The sequence below is a fragment of the Triticum dicoccoides genome, chromosome 1A, assembly GCF_002162155.2.
Source record: "Triticum dicoccoides isolate Atlit2015 ecotype Zavitan chromosome 1A, WEW_v2.0, whole genome shotgun sequence".
Taxonomy (NCBI): domain Eukaryota; kingdom Viridiplantae; phylum Streptophyta; class Magnoliopsida; order Poales; family Poaceae; genus Triticum; species Triticum dicoccoides.
In genome coordinates, this window is record NC_041380.1 from 16,901,424 (window position 1) to 16,907,740 (window position 6,317).

At 44.0% G+C, this 6,317-nt stretch overlaps 1 long non-coding RNA gene across 1 annotated transcript in view; it reads left to right on the forward strand.

Moving 5' to 3' along the window:
• LOC119349246 overlaps positions 1–3,567 on the forward strand; it is a 16,270-nt gene extending 12,703 nt beyond the window's left edge. Inside the window, exon 3 of the long non-coding RNA XR_005169307.1 lies at positions 3,327–3,567. This is a non-coding gene — a long non-coding RNA (uncharacterized LOC119349246). The remainder of the gene's footprint in view (positions 1–3,326) is intronic.
• Positions 3,568–6,317: the final 2,750 nt, after the last annotated feature.

Genomic DNA, 6,317 nt, shown 5'->3' on the forward strand with positions numbered 1-6,317 from the left:
CCTACCTCTCCACCACCGGTGCCTTCGGGCCTCACCGCGCCCCGTGGTCGTCATCCACCCCACCAGCGCAAGGCCACGGTGCCCCCCCATCATCGAATCGTCGTCGCTCCTCAGCGTCGGCCAACAACATGACGACCGCGTCGACTTGCTGCTCCGACGCCTCCACGCCCCCCCTTGAGCTCGCACGCGACCTCCCCTGTGAGCCCCTTGCCCAATCCCCCTCCGCCTCCCACCGTAGGTCGCCGTCCGCGCTCCGACCCTGCTCCGCCCTGGACGCGTCGCCCCGTGCCCGTGCGCGGCCTCGCCGTGTTTGCCCGCCACCATGTGTGGCTGCGCCCGCGCCGCGCCTGAGCCCCGTCCCTGCTCGCTACCATTGCCGCCTCCTACTGCTACCGCCTCCGAGCGCAGCTAGTCACGCCCGTCGCCCTGCACCCATTGTCGCCGCTCCTCCGGAACTGCTACTACAGCTGGCGCCGCCACGCAGCCCCGGCTCCGGCCGCCGCCGTCTCTCGACGGCCCCTGCTGCTCCGGCCACGGCCTTCCCCAGCCCCCGCACCCGGGCGGGTTTGGCCACGCTGGGCGCCCACACCCACCGCCCGATAGTCCAGTGCCCACTGTGGCCTTCGGGCCCTTGACAGATGGGGCCCGCCCCCAGGACGATAAAAAAAAAGAAAAGAATAATAATAATAATAATAAAATAAATAGATAATAATAATTAAAATATTAATTAATTAATTAAGTAATTAATTAAGTTAATTAATCCTGATTAGATTAATCTAATCACTAATTAAACTAATTAAATCTGTTTTAGTTAATCATAGTGAATGACAGGTGGGTCCCCCTGGACCCACTGGTCAGGTTGACCAGTCAACCCTGTTGACTGCTGACATCAGCATGACATCATGCTGATGTCATTAATCCATTTTTCGAATTAAATTAAATAATTAATTAAATTTCAGAAGTTAATAAAATCTTTAGAAAATCATATCTTTTAATCAGTAACTCGGATTAAAATATTTTCAACATGAAAGTTGCTCAGAACGACGGGACGAATCCGGATACGCGGTCCGTTCGTCCGCCACACACCCCTAACATATCAAACTCGCAACTTTCCCCCTCCGGCTCCTCTGCCCGAAAACACGGAACACCGGGAATACTTTCCCGGATGTTTTCCCCCTTCGCCGGCATCACCTCATACTGCGTTAGGTCACCTCTAGCACCGCGTATTGCCATGTTACGCTTTGTGATGCTTTGATTGCTCTATTATTTATTGTGTTCCCCCTCCGTTACTTCTTTCCGGTAGACACCGAGACCGGCGCCGCTGCTGGGTGCCCCGATCGACTACGTTGTTGACGACCCCTCTCTCTTGCCAGAGCAACCAGGCAAGCCCCCCCTTGATCACCAGATATCGCCTATTCTCCTCTATACTGCTTGCATTAGAGTAGTGTAGCATGTTACTGCTTTTGTTAATCCTATTCTGATGCATAGCCTGACATTGTCGCTACATCTGTTGATACCTTACCTGCAATCCTAAACGCTTAGTATAGGATGCTAGTTTATCATCATTGGCCCTACATTCTTGTCAGTCTGCCTTGCTATACTATCGGGCCGTGATCACTTGGGAGGTGATCACGGGTATATACTATACATTCATACATACTATACAGATGGTGACTAAAGTCGGGTCAGCTCATTGAGTACCCGCAAGTGATTCTGACGAGGGGGCTGAAAGGACAGGTGGCTCCATCCCGGTAGAGGTGGGCCTGGGTTCCCGACGGCCCTCGACTGTTACTTTGTGGCGGAGCGACAGGGCAGGTTGAGACCACCTAGGAGACAGGTGGGCCTGGCCCTGTTCGGCGTTCGCGGATACTTAACACGCTTAACAAGATCTTGGTATTTGATCTGAGTCGGCTACGAGCCTATACGCACTAACCATCTACGTGGGAGTAGTTATGGGTATCCCGACGTTGTGGTATCAGCCGAAGCACTTCAGACGTCAGCGACGGAGCGGCGCGCGCCGAATTGGACTGGAACGCCACTAGGCTAGGTCTGCTTCCGGCCGCCCACGCAACGTGCAGGTGTGCTCAGGGCGATGGGCCCAGACCCCTGCGCGCTTAGGTTTAGACCGGCGTGATGGCCTCTCTGTTTTGCCTAGGTGGGGCTGCACGTGTTGATCTTCCACGGCCGGGCATGACCCAGGAAAGTGTGTCCGGCCAAATGGGATCGAGCGTGTTGGGTTATGTGGTGCACCCCTGCAGGGAAGTTAATCTATTCGAATAGCCGTGATCTTCGGTAACAGGACGACTTGGAGTTGTACCTTGACCTTATGACAACTAGAACCGGATACTTAATAAAACACACCCTTCCAAGTGCCAGATACAACCGGTGGTCGCTCTACCTCAGGGATATGAGGAGGGGATCGCCGGGTAGGATTATGCTATGAGATGCTATTTGGAGATGTTACTTGGAGATGCTACTTGGAGGACTTCAATCTACTCTCTTCTACATGCTGCAAGACGGAGGCTGCCAGAAGCGTAGTCTTCGACAGGATTAGCTATCCCCCTCTTATTCTGGCATTCTGCAGTTCAGTCCACTGATATGGCCTCTTTACACATATACCCATGCATATGTAGTGTAGCTCCTTGCTTGCGAGTACTTTGGATGAGTACTCACGGTTGCTTTCTCCCCCCTTTTCCCCCCTTTCCTTTCTTTCTGGTTGTGCAACCAGATGCTGGAGTCCAGGAGCCAGACGGCACCGTCGACGACGACCCCTACTACACCGGAGGTGCCTACTACTATGTGCAGCCCGCTGACGACGACCAGGAGTAGTTAGGAGGATCCCAGGCAGGAGGCCTGCGCCTCTTTCGATCTGTGTCCCAGTTTGTGCTAGCCATTTTATGGCAACTTGTTTAACTTATGTCTGTACTCAGATATTGTTGCTTCCGCTGACTCGTCTATGATCGAGCACTTGTATTCGAGCCCTCGAGGCCCCTGGCTTGTATTATGATGCTTGTATGACTTACTTTATTTGTAGAGTTGTGTTGTGATATCTTCCCGTGAGTCCCTGATCTTGATCGTACACATTTGCGTGCATGATTAGTGTACGATTGAATCGGGGGTGTCACAACGTCCTACCATACCTACATCTACATCATTATCTCTGAAGACACGACGAACTCCAACCACACCAACCGTTCCACATACCACCGTCCACGACTTTGCTAACTACATGAAGTCCAATTATCCTCATATGGTTAGTGCAATATGTCTAATATTAACGATCATTCTATTATTGAACCACTTATTAAACTTTATTCTTACTACAGGTGTCATCTGATATTGGTATACTTCTAAGACGCAACAATGCCATTGTAACTAGAGAAGCCACATCATTGCGGAGTTCCATTCTACGCGAGAACACGGCATTTCTTGACAAACTAATGTCCCTTCTATCTGCAAGTTGTATTTGTTGTAGCATTCGGTCTCTTCCATGTATAATGCAGAGTTCGCCTCCTATGAGCACAACTCATCAAAATTTAGCTTTAAGTGGTCGTAAATTGGACATGTCAGATTATGAAGGTTATTATTACATTCATTGTTATGTCGTACAAAGAACTCCTTTCTTCTACACATTCCATTCCTAACGTGTAATTCATTCATTGTTCAGGTGAGACTTCCTCGTCCACAAGAAAGGTTCCTGTTTTCAACCGCACTACACAAGATAGTGTCCCAACCACACACTCCAAGAAACGACCTAGGATTAACTCTCTTCAAGGTTTGGTGTTTTATCCTCGGCAAGAGTTCGATTAATTTCATTCTTTCTTACCTTCAATTCACTAACCTATTCATTTCACATGTATATCACCAGCAAATTCTGCGACACCTCCGTCATTTGCCACCACTTCAAATAAGCCTTCAACACTACAACTAGCTAAGACATGGGCCGACACAATCGCTTGTGGTGTTTTGATGTTCAATGATGACCAAAACATACCTGATGGAGCCGTTACTTTTGCCCAATTATCTGATCAGCTGCCTACTAAATCAGCGTCTCGCCATCTAAAGTACGCTACTGACCATTGGACTGCACGTGCTTATCAGCCTAAACTGAGTATTGACAGCCTTGCTTCTGTTGAACAATTCATGAACAAACTATCTGAAGATGTTGCTAGGAGGTATGCCACTCATTACATATTGTTTAAACTTTTTGCACTACATAATACACAACTTTAACACCATTAAATTTGTAGGCCTTGGGTCAGACATGATTATCCAAGATTCATTTCAATCAATGGATCTTCCATTAGAGACCAGTTAGTTGGTGATACACCACTAGACCATGAAGTATGATCTTTAATCGTCCAGACTATTCTTATTAATGACAACATTTTCCTATATCCCTCAGACGGCTTTTGGCGTATTTTCTTTGAACCAGATTTACCGGTCAGTTCAATTAACCATTAATTTCCTGTTAACCTATTGTTATTTTATTACCGACACTACGGTTCCCTATACACTTTACGTATTTATTTAATTACCTTCTATGCAGACATGTATTCTTGCTGGCGAGAATCCATGGGAAGTACGCTCCATACAAAACCAATTCCTTAGCCAACGAGCGTCAACTCATCTATTGAATTGTAAAATGGTAATCAACATTTACCATTTCAATTTATAACATATTATATTTAAATATAAATTTAACATTAGGTTGCCCACCTACATAGTTCATCATGCCGGCAACGCTTCAGACTGGCTGGTGTGCTTACGCATGGGACATGGAACGCAAACTTATACACATACTAAACCCTTGTGCCGACTCAGCCCAATATAGCTCTCTAAAGACCACACACGATTGCATCGCCGACAAACTTCATGTTGGCCTTTACTCCTGTCTATTCAAATTTTTCAATACCTGGCACGTCGACTATTTGAATTGGAAGAAAGTATATGATATACTTGCCTCCGAAGTTTTCACCAAGTGAGTATTTCTAAACCATGCCATGTTTTCCTACTACTTCAACCCCGGATCAAACAAACATGATCTTTTTAATTTTTCTATTTTGCATCACAGGGATGAATCTGGCTTGGCTATGATTCAAATGCCCCGTTCTTTCAATGGCGTTGGTGTGTCTGAAATGCTTAACAAGGTAATAGAATATATAATTCAGTCTTCTTTTTTATAATATGATTGTTAGATTCCTATAAAGCATTTTTAACTATTTTTCCAAAATAATATTTAGTTCCACCGGATTTTAATTATTATCTTTAGCAGCAATATCCAGCATTAAATCTGCTTGTTTTTACTTTCAGGTAAATGTGAGGATCCAGAAAATTAATTTGGTTGCAGACGTTGCCAAACTCATTCACAATGCTGGAGAACCGCTTGTCGAGCTTCACGCCATAGTCAGCTAGAACATTTGTCATATGGATTGTTCCATGTGTTCTCATCATATACTATTTATTTTATATTGCATTCAATAAGTCATGTCTTTGGAATGTAATATCTACTTACTTTGTTTGCCAAGTTATATTGAAACATTAATGTTCTGAATTCGACGTACTTAATGTCCCTCTTCAATTCATAAGTCACTCTTATTTCGCACATTTGATACATTTTTATATTTACTTACTTTGTTTATTAGTGTGTGAACAATCCTTTTAGAAACTTCTATTTTTTACATTACCGACCTTACTGGAATGGATGTTTACCATTTCAACTATATTTATCGTTCATTGCAATTTGACGTCCAAACCAATGTACCGAATGTGTTTTCTTCATCCTTACGATGCAATAGTTGTTTATCTTCTGTACATGATGAAAAACACAATGCCCTTTTCATCCATTTTCTTATAATTAATTTCAAAAAAGAATAAATTATAGTGCAACATCAACTTTTTTCAATATTTACTTTTCACATAAGGTAAGCTATTATGTAATTTATTTTGAATAATTATATCCCGACAGTTTTACTACTACACAACTTTACAATATTTAATTTATACATATCGTCAACTTTGTAAATATTTTCATGTTATACAGTGTAAAAACTACATACATTCCATTTCCACAAAATTGTATTATTATTAAGCTTTGTTTACTTCATGTCCGTTCATCCAAAATCTATAAAACAGATGTATTAGTTAATATATTTATGCATTTTATGGCATGTTCAGTAATGTAGGTCTCTTTATGGAACGTAACAAAATGACACAACTTTATTATTATTGACATACGTAGGAGACTTACGCACACACACATCCACATTCCTAAATTATTTATATATACTTAATAATTTTTTATAGTAAATTAACAG